Genomic DNA, 22513 nt, shown 5'->3' with positions numbered 1-22513 from the left:
ATCCCTGACATCTCCAGTTCAGAAGGACCAGACAATAGGCAACACTCAGGAGAGCCGCTGCCAACAGCGACTTTGATGGAGCAATGGTTTGATTCAGAATAAGGCAATTTCATGTGTTTCAAGAAAACCACTGCTTAATTGCTACGCAAGGCATCTTTCCCTTTTCGCGTCCCTTTGGTTTTTTCAAAAAAAAGGATCGCTTTAAAATTGCGTTCAGAGTGTTGAAACCTCGATCTGAAGGACTCTGTGCAGCATTTTAAGAAATTACTTCTTTTGTTTGCTGGGTTTATGATCGTGCACAGTTCTCCCCCTCCCCAACAAACAGCAAGTGTAGAAGTTACCTCCCTGTTCTCCAAGCACAGCTCTTATGCACATTACATAAAACTCACTTCTCAGCTCTTCTTGGGGGGGGGGGGTGCTTGGGAGTGTGTGCACATAGTTACCATTTTTGGCAGGGAGTCAATGAGGGGCTACAAGCTGGGTTGACACCAAGACAGATTTCAACATGGCACGTGAAGCCGCTTTGAGCCTCTCTCCTCCTGTTAGCATGCATGTGTGAAAGACAGAAATACAGTTTTAGGTTTGTGGTTTTTTTTTTATTGAACTGATTGACGTACAGGCAGGTGGATTTACATTTCAGCATCTGTGATGTGCGGTCCATCTTTTGTGATTTGCGAGAGTTCCAAATACTTTTTCCAAGTTGTGCATTTGGGAAGGAGACTTTTTCTCCCCTGCATTTGAAGCTACCTGCTCTAGATAGGAAAGAGTATCTTGAATATGAATGAAACAAATTATCGATTCCATTTCCTTCACTGACTCTGTCAAAACCAAGGGCCATCCTATGCGTGACAACCAGAGAGTCATGAAGGGATATTCCCCATTTTTAAAAAAGATGTAAAAAGCAACTGCCAGGGCAGAGGGATTTGGAATGGGGGTCATTGTAGGGGGGAGGAATAGATTTGTCCCTTTCCCCTCTTCTTCTCATCACTCCATTCCTGCAATATCCATCACTCCTCCAGAGCTACATCTTTCATTGAAAAGACGTACAAATACCAACATGGGCATTGGCATTTGTGGCTCTGTAAGCAAATACTTGCTAGGAAATGTTGAAAGCAGCAGATAAAGAGGAAGATCCAACATGAGATGGATGGACTCAATCAAGGAAGTGCCGGCCTTCCGTCTACAAGACCTGAGCAAGGCTGTTAACCACAGGAGGTTCTGGAGGTCATTAATTCATAGGTCCGCCATAAGTCAGAAATGACTTGACTGCACTTTAACACACATACATGGTGGGCAGGTGGCGCACAGGGCAGGTACCCCTTCTAACCTCCTAGGTGGCCTGCTTGAATGCTAGAGAGCTTGCGTTGGTGTCGGGCGGCATGTAGGCCTGGCGGGTCCTGGGGTGCAAAATTGCTTTGATCAGTGCGCAGTGCTCACTCCCACAGGCTCATTGGCTGCATTCTCTTTGTGCTTGGCTGAGGTCTGTTCTATGCCTTCAATGGTACCAGGTGCTCATGCAGCCCAGCTCTCCTAATGATTTGGCACCCAGGGTGGACTGCCCAGCCCTTGGCACAAGTAACAAGGGCCCTCTCTCAAAGATAACTGGCTGTGCGGGACACATTTTGGGTGGGGTATTGCTTTAGGGAGCTACAGGCCTGTCACACACAGGCAAATATCAGCTCTAAGACCACTGTGAAAGTGGCATGGGTGGGCCTCAATCCAAACTGGGATCCCTATGACTACCTGTGCCTTAAAAACAACGAGAGAGCCATTCATAGACTTCTTGTCATTACCTCTAGCTCAGCTATGATAAGAACTTAGTCATTTTAATGGATTTTTTTCCCTTTAAAAAGTAGGTATGCTTGAGCCATGAACGTGTGGGGAAACAGGCACCCATGAGAATAATGCTTCTTCTCGTTATCCTTTTGCACCATCACAGGGTCAGTGAAGGAAATGAAGGGGAGGCAGGAATGGATAAGCAATGCAAAACTACAGGCTGAGACAAAAGGGAGTCTGACAGCTGTAGAAGCAAACACATTCCCAATTCCCAACACCTGTCTCTCCCAAGGGAAAACTTACTTTGCAAATAAAGGTAGCAAGATCGGCTCACCTATCAGGACGCAAATGTCTCGTCTTAGATCTCAAAAATGTGAGCTTCCTGTAGTAGACAGCTGCATCACCCATCAACAGAGAGTACAACCACCCAACTAGTCAGCCACCTGATTAAAGAAGCTTCAGGACCTGACCAGAATTCTATACAAGTGTCCTGCTGATTGGTTAAAGTGCAAAGGAATAAAAGAAACAGCATTACAAAGAGGGGATTACGCTTCTGTTTTAGATGTTCTAAAGGCACGTCAAAGCAGGTAGCACCTAAGATGCATCCTATTCTGACAGAGAGGCAACAGGAAATGCCTCTTAGATGGTGCCTGCCTCTCATGGTTCATACTAGTTCTTATATTAAAGATTTTAAAAGATACAGAAAAGTTCACATAGCTAGGGCCTCCTTTTTAGTGACTCCAGCTGTTGTCTACACATGAAGCTGCCTTATACCGAAACAGTAAAAGGTTGGTCGAGCAAGGCCAGTGCTGTCTTCAAGAATTTTATGTAGAGGTCTTTCATACTTTACAGAAGTGTGAGGATTGAACCTGGAACTTTATGCGTGCCAAGCAGATGCTTTGCCAGTGATGCACACTTGTTTGGAGCCTCCGGGGAGGGCGGTATACAAACATATAATAAATAAATAAACAAAATGCATACTTCACTAACCCAGTATGGGGGTAAAAAAGACCCTACATTAAGTTACATGATTTTTTTAAAAAGTAGGAACAGTAGGACAGAGTACCCTAACTGCTGAATTTCCAAGAGCCTTGCTCTTGGTGTAGTAGTTAGGAGAGTGCGGACTTCTAATCTGGTGAGCCAGGTTCGATTCTGCGCTTCCCCACATGCAACCAGCTGCGTGACCTTGGGCTTGCCACAGCACTGAGACAGCTGTTCTGACCGAGCAGTGATATCAGGGCTCTCTCAGCCTCACCCACCTCACAGGATGTCTGTTGTGGGGAGAGGAATGGGAAGGCGACTGTAAGCCACTTTGAGCCTCCTTTGGGTAGGGAAAAGCGGCATATAAGAACCAACTCTTCTTCTTCTTCTTCTTCTAAATACAGATCTGTTAAGCAGAGCACAAGCAGACACTTGGAGATGGCAAAGGGGTTTCAGGAAGAAGCGCTCATGTAAGTGTAGGTTCCTGGGGGACAGGGACCTTTTTTCTTGTTACTCTGCAGAATGCCTCTATACACAGACAAGGCTGCATTAATGCAGGTCATAACCAGGACTCCATACAACAATCCCACCCCAGCTGACTTCAGAAAGTAGATAAAATTCTTAATATGTTCCAACGTGAGATCCTTTCAAAATCAAGACGTGAAAACACTCTGAAACAAGATGAGGGGCAGTCTCCAAAAAGGTAACAAAGAAAGATTTGTGTGTGGAGGTGTCTGTTTTTATGTGTGTGTGTGTGTTAATCATACATTTGGGTCTGCTTTGCGGAAAAGCTTATGCATAAAGAAATATTTTTATTATTCACCTAGGAATTAAAGAGTAATTAGTTTGATCACCATTTTTACATGACGGGTCCCCCCTCCCGACCTTTAGCCAGCTTCTCCTTTGCTCCTCAAGTCAATCTCGAATCAATCAAGCCAGCTCAGGGGCAGTGGGGTCCTTTGGCCGCTCAAGGCTTTGGGGTATGGATTATTTTTAAGTGTCTCTGCTCCAGCCCAGCCAGCAGCAGCAGCAAGGGAAAGCGGCAGAGGGAGAGCAACGGCAGGCTCTGGTTTTTATTACAACCCAACTTGTTGGCTCCTCAGCTCAACACTGCTTGGGACAACAGCAATTCTCTCCTTCCATTTCATCACTAGCTTACTGCGAAATGTGTTGGGATAATTTATGGCTACTGGAACTTGCAAGGCAACCGGTTTGGGAGTTAATCAAACGCAGCTTTCGTCCCCTTTAAGCAGAGTAACCACAGTTTAAATGGTTATGACATGCGGTCAAAGCCACAGGCGGGCCAAGGAAGGAGCGGAGGAGAGAGAGAAGGCGAGAGAGCCCGCCCAAGCCAAGCCCCACAGCTACCCGGGTCCTCTTTCGACAAAGAAACCAGGATTGCCCCGGAAAAAGAGAGAAACTACCGAGGAGAAGCCGGCTCGACTGTGCTGCAGCCAAGACAACAGAGTGTCAAGGGGCGCCCTTAAGAGCTAATTTCTCGCAGCAGAGGCTGTCGTGAGTCAACCCCCTTTTTGGCAGACGCAAAGGAAGGGGGGATTGCTGGAAACCAGGATGGTCAATATGAGCCCCACACAACAAAACTGAGATTTACCGCAGGAGCCTACTCAGAAGTAAGTCTTTTAGCGTACAGAAAAACACACCCAAACCAGAGAACATAAGACAGCAGTCCTCATTTACTGTCCTCTCCCCACCCCCTCCAAAACGTGCAAGATGTGCTTGTATTGTCTGGGGAAGAGGGAGTCCAAGACTAAACAAACACCAGCCCAGGCAGGCAGGCAGGCAGGCAGCGGCAGAAGAGAGGCTTTTCCCTTCCCCTCTGATCTCTCCAAGGGGACACCAGGCAAAAGTGATGCAAGGGAAGCACTTCCAAGTGGGGGGGGGGGCGCTCGGTGCTTTTTGTTGCTGTTTTGCAAAGTGCGCTCCCCCAGACCAGAGACCCCCACCCGCCTCCCGCCTCCTGGAGCTTTAGGGAACAAGAAAAGTGGCCCTGCTTAGGGGGAATCAACTTGCATGGAAGGGGAGGAAACTTTTCTCTGCGGCTCCACTCTGCGGCGAGGAGGGAACCGCGGAGCGGGGGGAACCGGGGGGGGAGGGAGTGGCGGCTGCCACAGAATGTCTCCCCGGGAGCTCCAGCCGGGGCGTTGGATCCCCGACCTGGGCAGCCGAGGCGAGCAGCCCCTCCAAGCGCAGCCTCGCCAGTGGAGATTCCACCCCCTCCTCCCGCCGCTCCAGTTCTCCCGGGCAGGAGACCAACCCCCCCCCCCACTCCCGGTGTCCGCCCTCCGGCCCAACTTCGCTCGCCCCAGCAGCGGCAGCAGCGCCAGCAGCAGCTTCATGTGCCCCGCGGGGCTGGCCGGCGGTGGGGCGGAGGACGCGAGCCAGACGCCGGCTTGCCTTCTCCTCTCCTCTCCCCCCCCGCGCGGCGAGGACAGCGGCTGGCGTCCCTTTGTCTCCTCGGGCCCCGCGAGGACACGACGCCTCCCCGGGGACGGAGCGAGCCCGACGGCTACCAGGCAGCGGCCGCCACACGCGCTCCGCCCGCCCGCCCGCCCGGGGAGACCCCGCGCCTTCCCTTCTCGGCAGCCCGCCCGCCGCGGGAGAGGCAGGCAGGCAGGACGGAGTCCCCGTCCGGGGAAAGCCGGTCCATGGCTGCCCCCATCGGCGGGATCCCCGAGCAGGCCGCGCTCCGCCCCCAGCCGGAGACCCCGAAGGCAGCGGGCGGGCGGGCGGACTTGGCCGCCGCCGCCGCCGCCGCGCACAATGGCTCTCCTGCGCACCAATCCCCGCGGGCCCCGCGTAGGCCCCGCCGCCGCCGCCGCGTCCTCCCCGAGGCTCCCCGCGCCGCCTCCCCCGCCTCGGCCGCCAGCGAGCAGAGCCGCCCGAAGTTGCGCTGCAGCCCGGAGCCGGGAAGGGAAGCCCCGCGGGACGGCGCCTTCCCCGCGCCCGCCCAACTTCGCCTCGGCGGCCAGCCAGCCAGCGCAGCATTCGCCCCGGCGCCCCCCTGCCTCCGCCACCCGGCCGGTCTCGGCCCCCGGCGCCTCCCCGCTCCGGCAGGCAGCGCTCGCCTCCGCGCCGTCCACGGGCTCCGCGCCCCCGGCAGCACCGCCGCCGCTCGCCTCCCCTTGGCCCGCCGTGGCGCGACCCCTGCAGCGCAGCGCCCCCGGGGGACCGCCGTGTGCCCCAAATTGGACGGCGCCAGCCCGCGTGGGGCTTCCTGCCAGCTCCGACCGCCCCGTCGGCGGCGGCTCGACTCTTCCCCGCCAAAGTCCCCCGAGCGGAGCCCAAGAAGTGGCTGGAGTGGACCAAGAGGCGGGGGCGCGCGAGAGAGGGGAAGGGGGGGCGCCCCGGTTGCCCTGCCCGGCCAAGCCCCGCGCGCCACCTCCTCCTCCCCCGCCGCCGCCAGCCCGGCTCGTGGCCGCCGCCTGCCCAGCTGCTGCTGCTCTTGCTGCTGCTGCTGCTGCTCCGAGCGCCCAGCCTGCTCTGCCCGCCCCTGCGAGTCTGCGACGCGCCGCGACTGGGCTCCCTGAATGACAGCTTACCTGCATGCCAATCTTCATCAGACTGACACCGGCCTGACAGCGCAGCCTATACTCACTGCCGAGCCCTGCCGCGCGTCAGCCCGGCCCCGCCTTCGAGGGACACGCCCCTCCCACCGCCCACCGCCGGCCCCCGGCCCGGCCCACGCGCCCGCCGCTCCCCGGCTTGTCTCCCCCTAGCGGACGCTCCGACCCGGCCACGGCGCCTTCGGAACGGGAAGAAAGCTGGCGAGGAGGCCGCTTGTCATTGGCTCAGAGCAAGGGCGCTCCTGCTTGCATGTCCTCCGGCACGCGGGCAGCTCGGAGTCCGAGGGAGGGGCTCCCTGGGGGGCACATGCAGAGCCCGGGGGCATAATTCGCGTGCAAGCACACTCACACTTCCTCGGAGACCACCAAACAGAATTTGCCCAAGGGTTAGTTCAGTGTTGAACTAATGCACCGAGCTGATGCATTCTAGGCAACAGGCACTTGGTTAGCTTTTAAATTGCCGCTGTCATCTTTGTGCAGATCTTTAAGACTCACAACTTCAGGAACTCAGCCTGTGGCATGAAACAAACCCACAAAGACTAAATCATGGGTGGCTCTCCGTCCCTTCCAAAAGGCCACTGCCTTTTCTTGGGTTGTGTGCTGCATTCATGATGGACTCCCCTGCAGAGGGCCCCCCACTTTGACGCTTTAATCGGATTGCGCGGGACACGAAAACTTAGCATGCCGAGTTTGCCGACTCCGGCCGCATGACAGTGAACATGCATGCATGTACAGGGAACTGGGATGGGCTTGCCTGATCCTCTGAGGTCCGCTGTTTATTAGATGTTTAGCCTGCATGTTCAAAGCCGCTAACAACAACAGAAAGCAACATTTGTATGAAGGAATCTCAAGGAGTCAATGCAAACTAGCAAGTTGAGAGGGCATCCTTACCATTGCTGGAAGATGTTGTGTTGCCAGAGTATGGACACGCCATTCTTGGCTCCTCCCTCTGCCTTCTACTCCTGGTAACTGCCCTTCTGTAAAGACCAAAGATAAAACTCTTATTTTCATATTGACAATTTTATAGTCATTGCTTATACATTGCACTTCACCACCTCCTGTAGATTTCAATAATACTGTTGAGGTGATAGTGTAGGTTTTGTTCTCTCCCCCCTCCTCTTTCCCCATATATTTCTCCCCGTGTTCGGTTTCCTGCATGTGTGTGGCTCCGCCTCTTCTGTTAGCCATTATATGGTTGGCCCCACCCCCTGTGTCACAGTCTCAAAAGTGCCTGCAGGCTGAACAGGGTTGGGGACACTTGAGCTGCACACACATAAACACACACACAGCTTCTCTACCTTCTCTTGCAGGGAGAGCTGGGGTGGGGCCGTGTTGATTCCCCAGGCATTATAGTAATAGCAAAGGCACTAATAGGATTTTCATCTCTGGCTTGGGAAATCCCTGGAGAGTGAGTGGCAGGGCCAAGGGAGGGTGAGGTTTGGAGAGCAGAGGCGTCAGCAAGACATAATGCCCTAAAGCAGAGGTAGTCAACCTGTGGTCGTCCAAATGTTCATGGACTACAATTCCCATGAGCCTCTGCCAGCATTTGCTGGCAGGGGATCATGGGAATTGTAGTCCATTAACATCTGGAGGACCACAGGTTGACTACCCCTGCCCTAGAGCACCACTCAGAAGCTCCCTTTCTCTCCAGGGGAACTGATCTCTTCAGCCTGGTGATCAGCTGTAATTCAGGGACCCCTCTGTGCTACACAGGCCAAACACCCCTGTGCTAGTCACAGGTGCAAGACACCTGTACCCTGGCTGAAAGCTGATGGTCCTTTAGTTTTAATAAATATATTTTTACAGCTTGTATTACGTGTGTCTAAGCTGCTCATTACCCATGAGACGAATCAGGTTGTGTACATTTCATGGAGCTCTCACGCCTGTGATTCAGGACTGTCTTGGCTACAGCCAAGCCAGTCCCAGTTCTTTTAGAGCTCTCTCAGCCTCATCTACCTCACCGGGTGTCTGTTGTGGGGAGAGGAAAGGGAAGGTGATTGTAAGCCGCTTGGAGACTCCTTCGGGTAGAAAAAGTGGCATATAAGAACCAACTCTTCTTCTTGTTCAGTAATATCAGGCTCTCTCAGCTCATCTTCCTCACACGGTGTCTGTTGTGGGGAGAGGAAAGGGAAGGGGATTGTAAACCACTTTGAGACTCCTTTGGGTAGAGAAAAGCAGCATATAAGAACCAACTCTACTACTACTATCTCAGCCTCACCTCCCTCACCGGGTGTCTGCTGTGGGGAAAGGAAGGGAAGACGATTGTAAGCCGCTTTGAGACTCCTTAGGGCAGGGGTAGTCAAACCGCGGCCCTCCAGATGTCCATGGACTACAATTCCCATGAGTCCCTGCCAGCGTTCACAATTTGACTTCCCCTGCCTTAGGGTAATGAAAAGCGGGGTATAAAAACCAACTTCTTCTACAAGACCTCAAGAAGTTTGGCAGAGGGGGTTGGTGGTGTATGTTTACGATGCTGCAGAACGGCACGATACACTAGAAGGGCGCAGCATTCAATTGGTTGATTAATCAACTGGCGTTCCAGTAGATTAAATAGCAAAGCGACTTTGGTTCCCTTGCTTCACCGCAGGAGGGAACGAAATAGAAAACAAAACAGTCGGGCCTTGACTTCTAACAGGAGTCGCCTTTGTTCGTCTTAGATCATCTCACCCCACCATTAACTGTGCCTATTTGAAAGGAACCTATGTAGAGTTGCGGGTAAAATGCAAATTTATTCAAATTTAATGAACAATTAATCCATCAAGGAGGCAGATAATTAATCAACTAAAAATGTTAATCAGTTGACAGCCCTACTAAAATGCTCATTATTTTAAAAATTTCTGGAATTTAAATAGGCTGGGATACAAAGGAGGGGGCTGTCTTCTTGGTTTTGTTCCCTCTGACAAGTAATTTGCTGCTAAATTAACTGCCACGCCCTCTTCTGCATGACAGTAGGCAGAATTATTAAATGGCCAGAAGAGATATTGGGGGGGGGGGGAGAGAATAACTATTTTAAGCACCACCCTATGCAGGAAACCCCACTGAACTCAGTGTTTTAGTTTCAAGCACACAAAAAATAATTTGTAGTTAGCTGGTAGTTTGGTTCAAAAACAGATTTTTTTTTTGTCCAGCTAATGCAATGGCACCACCAGCGTGGTGTAGCTGGTTAGCTTCTAATCTGGCGAGCCGAGTTTGATTCCATACTTCTCTATACGCAGCCAGCTTGGTGACCTTGGGCTCACCACAGCACTGATAAGGCTGTTCTCATCAAGCAGTAATATCAGGGCTGATTCTGCACTTACTTTGTTTTTTTCTGTTGTGGATCCTGCTGAATTCAGATCAATTTGAACTCAGGTCTTCCTCTATTCCTCCCCCCCCCCCCCAATTGAAACAGAAAGTGTTCTGCACTTGATTGGGGAAGTTCATTATGTTCTGCCCAAAAGCCTTGAAATTAACACAACTTGCACAGCATGAGTTTCCAGAAGATTGTGCTCTAACGCTGCCGTCCACCACCTACGCTATAGCACACCTATTTCCTTTAGGAAAGTCACTTGGGTTCCGTGGTAGCACACTTTGCCTGCAGGGGGGTCACACAGGGTGAGTCCCTGCCATCTCAAGCATCAGGTGTTGGGAAATGGCCCAGCTCTGCCTCAGACCCCAGAGATTGCTGTGAGAGTACAGATAGTTCTGTTACAAAAAATGCTGTTTTAATACGAGGCAAAGTGATGCGTTCTTAAATGTATGGAGGATTGCAGCCAAAAGCCAAAGACGAGATCTCAAAACTCCAAGCACCTGAAACCATTAGAAGCAGCACTGCAGGTCCAAACCAGAGGCTTGACAGAGCTACAAAGCAAACGTCACCAGTTGTCACTGCTGTCTATGATAGAAAAAAAAGTCACAACGGCCTTTGATGTAACTGTCTTAAAAAGCAAGGGATCCCTTCTGGAGGCTGACAATGGAGTTGTGGCATTCTGTGCTTTCCCCAATTCCAGCAGGCAGCGCTCTGCATTCTCTGCACTGGGGGGGGGGGGGGGTTGATTAGATCCTAACTTGCATTTCATGCATCAAAAGTGCAATCAGTTGCAGGGATCTTGCCTGAAATTTCCTGCCATTTCCCTCATTAATTCTGTCTGCTCTGCACCCCGCCCCCTTTTAAACACCTTCCAAAAGACGCACTATTTTTTCCCCTGTTCTGACACACTGACTGTTAAATTCCCCTCTCACCACCAACTGGCTTATGTTACACTGCAAAGTCATTCCAGCACCTTCAACTCCTTGTGTCGCCAATGCTGGCTCCTTTGACAAGCCCGGATGCTTACTGACAGGATGGCTGCAGACTCCCTCGTTCAGTTATTAAAGTCATAATTCGGGTGCTGCAGACCTCTGCATTATCATAGGGAGCCAAATAATAGATAGGGTACACAAATCACTTAAGTTGCCATTACTGTTTATGAGCCTGCACATCCCTATCGATTTTTATGGGATTCGTCCTCCAATCATAAGAACAAGCTCAGATTGCCACTGTGCCAAGAGGGGACGGTGTTCCTATAGCACCTGCTCCTCTTGGAAGGCCAGTAAAGACACAACAATTAAACAGGTAAGGGAAAGTTCCACCTGCCAATATTTAAATGGCAAAAAGAAGGATGGCCATCCTGGTGAATGGGACTGTGGCTGTAACAGGATCCTACCCCTTGGGGAGGAAAGAGAGTCCGTGGTTCCTTGTTATCAGTTTGTTTGTCATTACTGTGACTGCAATCTTTTATTCCAACCCACTGCGAGATGATTTTTCAATAGCGGCGGCCAACGGGTAAGAAATCGAAAAAAATAAAATTAAAAAATAAAGCTTCCCGTGCATGCATGTCAGGCAGATGATCTGGGGCCAAGGGACCAAGCCCTATGAAGATAGGTTGAGGGACTTGGGAATGTTCAGCCTGGAGAAAAGGAGGTTAAGAGGGGACATGATAGCCCTCCTTAAGTATTGGAAAGGTTGTCACTTGGAGGAGGGCAGGATGCTGTTTCTGTAGACATTTACTCCTTGGAGTCACCTGATCCTGTCCACCAGGCAATCTGTTGCTCTGCTGGCCCTAAGAAGTCCCTCTGCTCTCCCAGCCAACCAAAGATATACCCACAGCACCCCTCAGAGGTGTGGAGGAATCAATGCAGGAGAATGGAGTGCCAGGGCATTTATATAGGAGCAATAGCGAGGGTCTGGAGTACTATATACAGCTCTCAATTGCCTGGAGGAAAAAAAGGATCATGCCTCTTTAATAGAGATATTTTTTAAAGATAGTTTTTATTTAAATTTTTGGAAACAAAGATCAAAACTATAATAAAAGAAGGAAAAAGGGGGGAAAGTATATAGACATATTAAGAAAAGACTTCTGTTTTTCTCTGCAACAAATATTAAGTAAAGTTACAAACTTGGCAGTTATTATAAATGCTCTCTTTTTTATAGTCTCTAAGTCTTTTCCTCCCTGGTCATCACACTGACATCCATTCAATTTTTCCCCAAATTCTGTGCAAAGAAATCTATACGGGGGTTCCAGTTAGTAATAAATGTAGATATTGTCTTTCCCCCTTTAATAGAGATCTAATGGGATGTTATTTACCAGGTAATGCTATTTCCCTCCATGCCATGGAAAGCTTCAACACTGCATTTCCATATATTAAGCCTCTATTAAAAGGACAGGACATTTTTTCCTGCAGGTCTGTTAGAGCCATTCATAGCCAGAGAGCATTTAATCAGAGAGCCAGAGTGATGTAGTGGTTAGAGCAGGCCTGTTCAATTTCTTGACCATGGGGGGGGGGGGGCTGAAATAATTTTCCAGACTTCAAGGAGCCCTGGAAGTGATGCCAGCTGCCCACGCCCTCTGCCACACCCCTGGAAGTGATGTCACTATCTACTATTTTGCTCCCTCCCACCGCCTTTACTACTGCTATGGCAGTTCCGCCCCATGTAGGCTGGAAAGAATAGGAGCTGACAGTCCAGATGACCCTATACCAAGGCACCTCAGAGTTCCCACAGACCCCCTTCAGAGCTCCTGCAGACCCCCAGGGGTGCACGGATCCCTGGCTGGGAATCCCTGAGTTAGAGTGTCAGGCTAGGTTCTGAGAGAACCTGATTGGAAGCTCCACTTGGATGGGGGATCTTCGGTCTGTCTTCTTCTCAGGGTTCTTGTGACTGGAAAAATGAAGATGGCAGAGAATGCTGCTGTAATCTACTCCAATGGGGTGGGAGGAATTGCAGGGTATAAGTATCTAAATATATTGGATCCTACTCCATACTGTAAATGGTTTGGATGTGGCTACTAGAGTTGTAACTGGACAACAAGCAGAAATTCAGCTGAAGAAAGGCTAGTTCCCAACAGCTGTTCCCTTCAGCCAAAGATGCCATGGATAGAACCTGGGACCTCTGCATGCAAAGGATCTGCTCTGCCATGGCTGCATAAACAGATAGGCTATTAAAACATTTGCAGGCTTATTTGCAAGGCTGGTCTTCTACACAGGCTGCTCTGGTGCATTAGCAGAAATGGGGAGGGGGGAAGAATTACTACAGCCTTCTCCATATTTTATAGGGACAGGGGGCGATCAAGAATGGCCAACCAACCTGTCATTATTTTAGGGCTGCAGTTTGGAGCTAAACCACCAGGCAGTGGGTCAGAATTTGAAGCCGATATTTCTCTTGTGCTAATTTCCTGCCAATTTTGGATGATGCAATTAAGAAACCAGATAACTTGAAACTTTTTTTTTTTGCTGTTTTTATGGGGAGATGGATGATAATCCTAATTTGAAAATGCTTCTAAATGGACCATTAGCCGCTGCTGGCTTCTCCTCAGGTCAGCTAAACACCTCCCACTACTTTGAGGCCGTTGGCAGTGAGGACATAACAGCCCTCACCTCATTAGATATTATTGCTTCTGCAGCAGTGTTTAAAAAAAGGAGGGGGGGAGAGAGGACAGACCACGAAAGCCAAGTCTCTCAAAGATGGATTCCTTGGCGAGGAGTTAACCTTTAGACATTTTGCAGAAGTTTGACCATAGAAGCATCTTTTATAACATGCAGGTAAACGTAATATTTATTTTTAAAGTCTGCAATACATAATTGACCAATGTATTAGATTAATCAACTAAAAACCTTAACTTGGTCAGAAAGGTACCCCAAAATATAACTAGGCAACACCCTTTCCCCCCCAAAAAAAATATCTGAATTATTTTTAATGCAAGTTCAAAAACTGTAGACAGCAGGCTTCATAGAAGAGATGTTTCTCCTTCCTACTCCCTGGGAAGAAGCATTTTAAAAGCCTCTGAGGCATGGTTTTAGTCAGGGCTGGTTGGTGGCAGGTTACAGTGGATGATCGATAGGGTTGTGAGCGTCCTACATAGTACAGGGGGTCGGACTAGATGACCCAGGAGGTCCCTTCCAACTGTATGATTCTATGATTCTATTCTATGATCCATATAGCACATGCAGTATGTGTTGCAGGCCCCACACTTCCAAGGGTCCCATGTGGTGCCTTCCCCTAATGGATCACAGCTATAGCCTCTCTACTTTCCCCTTTTCCCTCTTTAAGGACACCTGGAGTGGCACCCCTTTCCACTGCGGGGGGCCCCTCCATCCCCATCCGGCCACAATTGTACTCTGCTTGGGCCCCACAATTCTTTAAAGCACTGCTGGTTTCAGTAATATATAAATATATGCAGATTTAATGCAGGTATATGCAGATTCAATGGCTAAAAATGTACATGGTTAATCAATTAAGAGTTTGTTAATCTGGGTGACAGCCCTCTCTGTTGTGAAATGGATCCAGGCGCTCAGGCCTCCCTGAAAGACAAGGCAGGCCCTTTTTGTTACTGGCTGCTCTCCTTACAACACAACATCCACTTTCCCGGGGGCAGGGGGGGGGATGGTGTTTTGCTTAATGGGGAGAAACAGATATCCTGACGGAGACCAGCCTGCAGTGCAGGATTGCCATTTCTTCCTTATGGCACGTTTTCTGTTAATTTAGCAGCAGCATGATATGAATCACGCTGTTCGGTTGTTTACTGTCTTTGCATCAAAAAGGTTCTCAGTGATAATTAGGTCCAGGCACGATGGACTGGTGTGTGGCTGCTGCCTCTTCTTTCTCTTGGCCAAGTGATCGCAAGTGAAACATTTCCTGAACGGGGATGGGGATGCCAGCCTCCAGGTGGGACCTGGGGATCCCCCAGAATGACAGGTCGTCTCCAGCCTCCAGAGATCAGTTCTCCTGGAGAAAATGGATGCTTTAAAGTAGAGGCACACTATGGCATTGCATTTTGCTGTCTTTCTGAGGCTCCATCCTCAAATCTCCAGGAGTTTCCTCACCTGGATCTGGCAACCCTACTCCTCCCATCTCCCACCTGTGGCCAGGAAGGACCTGACAACCCTAGTTGCAGAAAGGGAAGTCTTAGCCACTGGTCAACATGGGCAGCTGCTCAGGGGGCTCCATGCTGTGTGGGATTATGACCCCCCCCCCCCATGGCCCCATCAGCCAGACAGAGGGAAGATAGAAGGAAAACAGCAGGTTCCTATCACTGCCACTCATATCAGTTCTGCCCAGTGCTCTGGCAGCTTTCCCAGCAGGAGCTGTTGCTATCTGCTCCTTCATAGTTGGTGCCTGTCCATCACTCCCTCGGGGCTTGTATGAAGCTGCCCCTTGCTTGGCCCTGGGACAACTGCAGGGGGGAGGGTATCTAGGGCCAGTTTATCTATGCAGTACATGTAGCATGTGCTATAGGTCCTGCACTTCCAGGGGCCCCACACAGTGCCTTCACTCCCATGAATCTGTGCCCTAGCTTTCTCCTCCCCACTTTTGCCTCTTGAAGGACACCCCATTCCACTGTGGGAGGTCCCTCTGCCCCCAGTCTGGTTGCTCCTGCATAAATTGTGCTCTACTAGGGCCCCACAAACCCTTAAACCACTCCTGGGGGTATTTCTGGAATCCCAGCCTGTATTTTGCCCAGGGTCCCATAGTCATTAAGATTGTCCATGAATGAGGAGGAGGAATTACTAGTGCAATCCTGAACAGAGTTATACTGATCTAAACCCACTGAATTTAAGAGGGCAAAAGGGAGTATCTCTGCTTAGAATAACTCTTTTTGCCTGGCTGCTGTAGAAAGGAAAAGAGCAGGCCCAGTAAAATCAGTTGGCACTCCTGTTTAAAAGCATAAGAGCAAGTCCAACAAAACAATCAGCAACCGTGCTGCAAAAAAGCTGGAATATTATTCTTACATGCTAACAGCAGTATATTTGCATAATCATAGTACATTCTTTAACTCATTACCAAATCTGCAGGAGAAAAAAAACATAACATTTCTTCCTCTCCAACCCAGCATTCCCACAGCATATATCTGGATGTATAAAAAGGTGACATGCGTTTATGTGTGTGTTTAATGCAATTAATACTAATTCATGTTAATGGGTCATGTCTTGCCATGGGTTTTAAAACAGATTTCCCTAAAGGAATTCAAAAGAAAGTTCTGTTTAAAGTGTAATAGCACCATATGGCCCAATATAAATTTTAAAAAAAGATTTATTATGAGACACAGAAAGAAGAGGAAGGAAGAAAAATGCAACAGAAGGAGCGGAGGAGTGAGGACAAATGGCCATTTGTGGGCAACGCATACCAAAGGATGCTTCTTATTTTTGGCTATTTCCAGGAGTTCTGGCCGAATTTCTCACAGGCAAGAATGAGTGGGTGATAGGTATTCACAAACCCTGTGCCCGTGATGCCAGCAATCTACCTGCCAAGATCAGCGGCCACATCATGGCTGCCCTGTACGGTTTGTTTCACGAATATTTGAAGGATAATTTCCTGTTTCCGTACAAACCAGCCTGTCGCGTAAGATCTTCCTCAAAGGCCCCATAGGGGTGGTCTGATCCATCCAGGTTCTGTCTATATTCTTAAATGATGCCACCTACAAACACTTTGCCACATCTTGGATCTTCAAGTGAGTGTCATTGAACATTTTTCATTCAGTCCACGAGAGACTGCAATTTCCGGGCAGGATCCATCCAGCAGTTCTGCTGGTGAGAAAGGGAAAAAGGCATTCTCTTCACCCTCTCAAAAGGGGGAATTGTGGAACCTGCATGTACAAAACCTATTTGGCTGGAGTCTGTCATGCAGAAGGGAGTGATGAGAATGAGCAGGTTGGATCCATCCCGTTCCCTCAGCTTCTTTCACCTGCATGCAGACAGAATTGGAGATCTAAGGGCATTTCTGAGCCCTCCAAGAAAGTGGAAACAAGAAATCCTTCCCTGTCCCCCGCTACAGGGTGCGAACACAGATGAACACATCAAGCTGCCTTGCACCGAATCAGACCATCCGTCTATCAAAATCAGTATTGTCTGCTCTGACTGGCAGTGGCTGTCCTGGGTCTCAAGGTGAGATACTTCACATCAGAAGAGAACTTGGCCCTTGGGCTGAATCGGGGGATAGGGGGTGGAGTGCTTAGAATCTTCAGGTAGTGATCGCCATCTGTTTGGTTTCTGATAGAGGCTGTTTTTAGTTGGTTTTATACTTGTAAACCACCGCGAGACTTTCTGAGAGCAGCGGTATAAAAATCAAAGGATGGATGGATGGATGGATGGATGGATGGATGGATGGATGGATGGATGGATGGATGGATGGATGAATGACCTACTGCCAGATCCTCTAATTAGAGATGCTGGGGATTGAAGACGGGCTTTCCTGCATGCCAAGCCAGTGCTCTACCACTGAGCCCTGGCTTGCCCCTATATCTCTGCTGCTGTTTACAAAGGTCTGTGTCATATCAGAGAGTTCCATTTCAGGAAGCCACTGAAAAGCATCTGAACTTTTCATTGTGTACATGTGCTAGAAAGAAAACCTGAACCTGAACTTTAGCTGAAGGATTTTTTTTTTTTTACTTTCTTTCACAGGACTGGAGTCGCTTGAAGGACTGAATCCTAAATCAACTTTATGGGAGCCCACTGTCAAAGATTGCTCTGAAGCGTCCTGACATTTTTCTGGGCAGCTGCAATAAAAATATCGACCAATCTTTTTTAAACCTGGGAGGCTGGGCCTTGGGGCATCAGGCAGGTTTGGTGAATTACGGACAATAATAGACTGTGTCTCAGTTGGAAGCAGTCAAATCAAAAGGTAGCACAGGTTTAGAAGCGCACAAGCCATCCAACAACAGACTTCTTTTTTTTTTGTGGGGTTGCTCGCCAGATCAAAACGTTAATAATGGGGACTGTTCTGCGAGAAAGGCAGAATTCCCTCTCAAAGCTAATATTATCCTTCAGGTCCTACTGGCTGCACTGAATACCAAGAGATGCCCAAAGCCAGCAGATTCTTGCCATCATAGACACTGGCTACGGCGTCCGCACGGGGATCTTTCAGCACTGGAAACCCCTGGATCAACATCCACACGATATTGTGCAAATTCTGAGTGCACATTGTGTGCAGCTTCCCAGGTTTGGTTGCCAGGTTACCCCTGGCCACCAGTGGGAGGTAGGGAGAGCAGAGTTGACAGCTCAGGTTAAGAAACACCTGGAGATTTGAAGGTGGAGCCTGGGGAGGACAAGGGCCTCAGCAGGGCCTATTCTGCATGCAATAGGTAATGCACTTTCAATGCACTTTAGAAGTAGGTTTTCCTGTTCCGCACAGGAAAATCCAGGTGCCAAAGCACACTGAAAGTGCATTATCCTATGAGTGCAGAACGGGTCCAGGATACCATGCCAGAGTCCATTGTTCAAAGCAGCCATTTTCTGCAGGGGAGCTGATCTCTGCAGTCTGGAGATGAGCTGTGATTCTAGGAGATCCCCAAGTCCCACCTGAAGGCTGAAATCCTATTCTCAGACCTTTCCCCTTTAACCCCCCCTTCTTTGATCCAGTTTAAAGGAGGGGACTTCCTTTCCATCCAAGATGCACTGCGCAGCTTCCCATGGAAAGGAACAGTGAAGGGAAAGGGGAGAGAAGGAGAAATCCAGGCTACCAAGAACTGGCATTATGACCATTGTGTCTGGACTTTGGTGGAGGAAATAACTAGCAGTGATCATAGATCTGGAAAGGACCTCCTGGGTCATCTAATCCAAACCCCTGCACAATACAGGAACTCACAACTAGCTGCCCACCCATAGTGACCCCAATTTCATGCCCAAGTGATCCTGACACTTGGGAGAGCCAGTTTGGTGTCGTGGTTAGGAGTGCGGACTTCTAATCTGGCATGCCGGGTTCGATTCTGCGCTCCCCCACATGCAACCAGCTGGGTGACCTTGGGCTCGCCACGGCACTGATAAAAGTGTTCTGACCGAGCAGTGATATCAGCGCTCTCTCAGCCTCACCCACCCCACAGGGTGTCTGTTGTGGGGAAAGGAATGGGAAGGCGACTGTAAGCCACTTTGAGCCTCCTTCGGGTAGGGAAAAGTGGCTTATAAGAACCAACTCTTCTTCTTCTTCTTCTTCTTCTTCTTCTTCTTCTTCTTCTTCTTCTTCTTCTTCTTCTTCTTCCTCCTCCACACCAAAAGCCTCCAGTATCTAGCCTGGCCTGGAGGAAATTCATCTACCATCCCACAGTGGCAATTAGCAATTCCCTGGGTATGCAAGGAAGGACCACAAGAGACAAACACTGATACATCCCTTCCTGCCCACCCACTATCAGTATTAGTTGTAACACAGGCAGCTTCAATCCCTTTAAACGCTCCACTCTCAGCATGCCAAGGCTGGGGGGAATGGGGGGGGGGGGTTGCCAGGAGGCCACATACCCTCCACTCTTTGCTTGCTGAGGTATCCTCCATTCTCCGACCCCCAATCAGTAGCTTCTCACTTTCTTCCTCTGTCCCTCTCAGTGACTTGAACATTCTAAAGCCTCCTAGTGGGTGGGGCTTGTTCTGGAGACTTTGGAATGTTCAACACATAATTGGAAGGATGGTAACCTTGTTATATATATGGTAGGATAGGTTACGGTGATGGATGTGATGACAAATAGTTGTGCATGAATTCTAAGAGCCATACTGCAGCTAACTTTGCATGCCTATGATTGGAATTCCATCCCCACCCCCCACAAAGCATCTGCTCAGGAGGGGGCAATCTGGATTTGGGTATCAGTGCTGGGTACAGGGGAGATATGTCTCCCCCCACACCATTTCCTTTAATGTATCCCCACCCTCTGCTTTAATTCTTGATAGGAAAAAGAGACAGGTGTGTCTTTTCCCTGCTGGGATTTAAACCAGCTTTGCTATTTTTCTATGCTTTTCTTTTTTTTTCTTTTCTAAAAGGACTTAATGTGTCTTATCAAGCAATGTATATATATTCCTAAAACACAATCAGTTCAAGCAATGCAATTTAACCACAATCAACCTTCCAAAAAGAATGCACAAACATCTTGCAGATCTGTTCCCAGGTCCAGGTCCTGCCAAGTCTTACCTCACCACCCACAGGCAAAAAGCCAAGAGCCCTTTGACTCTTGCCCTCCAGCTTGCACCTCCGGCCCCTCCAAGACTTTGCAGGGCTGAATCACACCCCCTGGCATTCCAATCAAATGAGACAGGCTTTCAGTCTTTGCTTGTCTTCTTTCTTGGCTGGGGAGTAATTTGAGTCTGGGGGGAACCATTTCAAGGAGGGGAAAAAGCAATATTGTGTTTAGCTGCATTTGGCAGCTGCATTCCTGTTAACTCTCTCTGTGTTTTTAACATTTGGGTGTTTTTAATTTTGAGCATTTTTAATTCTCTGTTTCAATTGTGTGATTTTAATTATGGGTGTTTTCTGTGTGCTTCTAAATCTGTAATCTGTGCATTTTAAGATTTTGCTCATTTTAATCTGGGCATTGTTAAAAATTATATTAATTAGGCTGCTTTCTTTTGTGTCCTTGCAGCCTGGATTGCCTGATCTTGTCAGATTTCAGAAGGTAAGCAGGGGTAAAGGATTGGGTTTTTAAAAATCATTTTACCTTGGAAACACAGACTTTTTAAACAGTATCTTCTATCCTCCATATTTCCTGGTTAAGGGGGAAATGCTGTTCAAACATATTACAAAGGCGATCTGACTCCAAAGACAACAAGAGAAAGAAATTTTCCTTTCAAAAACAGAAGCACATTTTACATTACATAGTCATGTACTTAAATTTGACTTATTGTGAACAGATTAACTTCAATTAGGTTAACTTGCTACCGCTTCAAACCCATGTAAGTGACAAAAGAAGAGAGATCCTATATAAAGTGAGACAATCCTGACGAGAGTGATCTAGCACGGGTCATCTCTAGCACTACGTATGGAGTGAGAATTACATTCAGATGATGGAAATAAGCCTAAGGCCCATTCCACACACAAAGGATAATGCACTTTCAATTAGCAGCTGGATTTTCCTGTGCAGAACAGGAAAATCTAAAGTGCATTGAAAGTGCATTATCTATTGTGTTCAGTGACCCTGTGGGGAAGTCTTTTTGACACTCTTGGACAAACTCAAATGGTGTGCCCCAGATACAGATTTGCCACCTCATGGGCTGTTTATGATCTAGGCCAGGACTGAGAGAAGCAGCCAGAGTCAAGGCAAAATGTGAAACAACCGTCCTAATCATGCTCAAGGTCAAGTGACATTCACCAGCCATGCCCACCCCTTTGTTCCTGAGCTGCAAACGCTGTTTTCTCATCTGCCAACGTTTGCACGCTGCCATAAAGACATCTTCTGCAGTACAGGCAGTGCTCCTTTCTTGATGCTGGCCAAGCTACAATGTTCTACATTTTCCTCCAATTGGGAACACGGCCACTGATCTCCTGGCTTGTGAGAAAGGAACGGCCACTATGTTCAGAGTCGCAGAGGATTTCAAAGCAGCCGAGCGCAAGGATTCCGCTTCAGCCAATCGCTGTTCCTTAACTACATTCCGACAGGAATGGTCAAAGGAAGGCTGAATTGGGCCGGAAGATACTTGAATCCTGGTTTCTAAAAAAAATTGTTTTGTACATGTTCATGACACAAGAGATTTAAAAAAAAATATTTTCCAGAGGAGATATTCCATGTTTTAATATTAAACCTCCTTTCAAATTTTAGAGTGCTGCAGTATATATTGATGAATAAGAGGGCTAGGGATTTATTTTTTCAAAAGCGTAACATTCAGGAAAGGGTTATAGAGCATTCCTGGGGAAGGCTGGCCTTTGTGAAGGTCTTGGTTGAGAGGAAACCAAGTGCAGGATTTTCCTGTATAGGTTTGCAAGCTCAATCCCTTGAAGTTTCAATTATAGTTTTTGAGGCATAGATACTGGACCTTCCTTTGCTGCCAATCTGAGCAGATAACTCTGAACTAAACGGATTTGCACTCTGACGGCATCATGTAGAAGTGGCTCTGGTTCTAGGTAATGCCTATGTTTTTCATATTTAACTGAGGTAGTTGTCTCACACTGAGTCAGACCAATGGTTTATCAATGCCAGTATTGACAACTCTGACCGGCAGCAGTAACTCTCCAGGGTCTCACCTTCTAACTCAGGGGTAGTCAAACTGTGGCCCTCCAGATGTCCATGGACTACAATTCCCACGAGCCCCTGCCAGCGAACGCTGGCAGAGGCTCGTGGGAATTGTAGTCCATGAACATCTGGAGGGCCGCAGTTTGACTACCCCGATACTTTTAACTGGAGATGCCAGAGATTGAACCCGGAACCTTCTGCGTGTAAAGCAGACGTCCTATCACTGAGACATGACTTTCCCCTTGAATACCTACACAAATCTCAAGGTACTAAAGTGGTCCATTCAACTCCAGACATGATATAACAGGAGAGCCAAGTGGCAAAGCCACTAAGAATCATCCAATCAGCATTCTCCCAGAAGACCCACCTGAACCGGATCGAAAGAATGGATGATATGGATGTTAAATTTTTATGCTAACGTCTGGCCGTTTGACTACTAAATCCATTCCCAGGCATGCATCGTCAGCTCTGTAGATTTCCTTAGAATCTGGCATGGTGCTTATGAAAATAAGCACAGCTCAGAGGTACGCAGGACATCCAGCCATTTGGATGCGTAACCTTGTGAGTCAGGTGGCCGTTCCAAAAACCAGAAGCGATTCGTTTTCCCGAACCGAGTTCATACTGCAGCATCCATCACGTTTGCAGCTCTGGCAAGCTCTGCAGCTTACATCTGGTCACTGCTAAATTTAGAGGGCGTTCCATACGTGTGGCACGCGCATGTTGGGTTTTTTTGCTCGT

The 22513-nt window shown here is 48.7% G+C and overlaps 2 protein-coding genes across 14 annotated transcripts in view; one reads left to right on the top strand and one right to left on the bottom strand.

The window, feature by feature from the left end:
• TMEM218 (transmembrane protein 218) overlaps positions 1-22513 on the top strand; it is a 364259-nt gene that overhangs the window by 309890 nt on the left and 31856 nt on the right. The window lies entirely within an intron of this gene.
• Positions 1-22513, bottom strand: part of PKNOX2 (PBX/knotted 1 homeobox 2) — a 358017-nt gene that overhangs the window by 312867 nt on the left and 22637 nt on the right. For 8 of the 13 annotated variants that reach the window (XM_077306328.1, XM_077306325.1, XM_077306324.1 and 5 more), the window contains exon 1: positions 6318-6405. The gene's annotated coding sequence lies outside the window, so the exon portion shown is untranslated. Of the gene's footprint in view, positions 1-443; positions 546-6317; positions 6406-7232; positions 7319-19082; positions 19120-22513 lie in introns of those variants that run through there. The other 5 variants (XM_077306319.1, XM_077306322.1, XM_077306320.1 and 2 more) reach the window with 4 other exon arrangements.

Source organism: Paroedura picta, chromosome 12, assembly GCF_049243985.1.
Source record: "Paroedura picta isolate Pp20150507F chromosome 12, Ppicta_v3.0, whole genome shotgun sequence".
NCBI classification, from domain to species: Eukaryota; Metazoa; Chordata; class Lepidosauria; order Squamata; family Gekkonidae; genus Paroedura; species Paroedura picta.
Note: the sequence above shows the minus strand (reverse complement) of the source record. Positions and strands in the feature narration are given on the sequence as shown.